Below are 393 nucleotides of genomic sequence, written 5' to 3'. Positions count from 1 at the left end.
GTGCCAGTTCCGGCGTTTAACGCTGGGAATTCTGAGGGTGACTTTGAACGCCGGTTTGGGCCATCAAATCTTGGGCAAAGTGTGGACTATCATATATTGCTGGAAAGCCCAGGATGTCTACTTTTCAACTCCGTTGAGAGCGCGACAATTGGGCTTCTGTAGCTCCAGAAAATCCACTTCGAGTGCAGGGAGGTCAGAATCCAACAGCATCTGCAGTCCTTTTTAGTCTCTGAATCAGATTTTTGCTCAGGTCCCTCAATTTCAGCCAGAAAATACCTGAAATCACAGAAAAAGACACAAACTCATAGTGAAGTCCAGAAAAGTGAATTTTAACTAAAAACTAATGAAAATATACTAAAAACTAACTAGATCATACTAAAAACATACTAAAAA

This window comes from Arachis duranensis, chromosome 4, assembly GCF_000817695.3.
Source record: "Arachis duranensis cultivar V14167 chromosome 4, aradu.V14167.gnm2.J7QH, whole genome shotgun sequence".
Lineage (NCBI taxonomy): Eukaryota > Viridiplantae > Streptophyta > Magnoliopsida > Fabales > Fabaceae > Arachis > Arachis duranensis.
Note: the sequence above shows the minus strand (reverse complement) of the source record.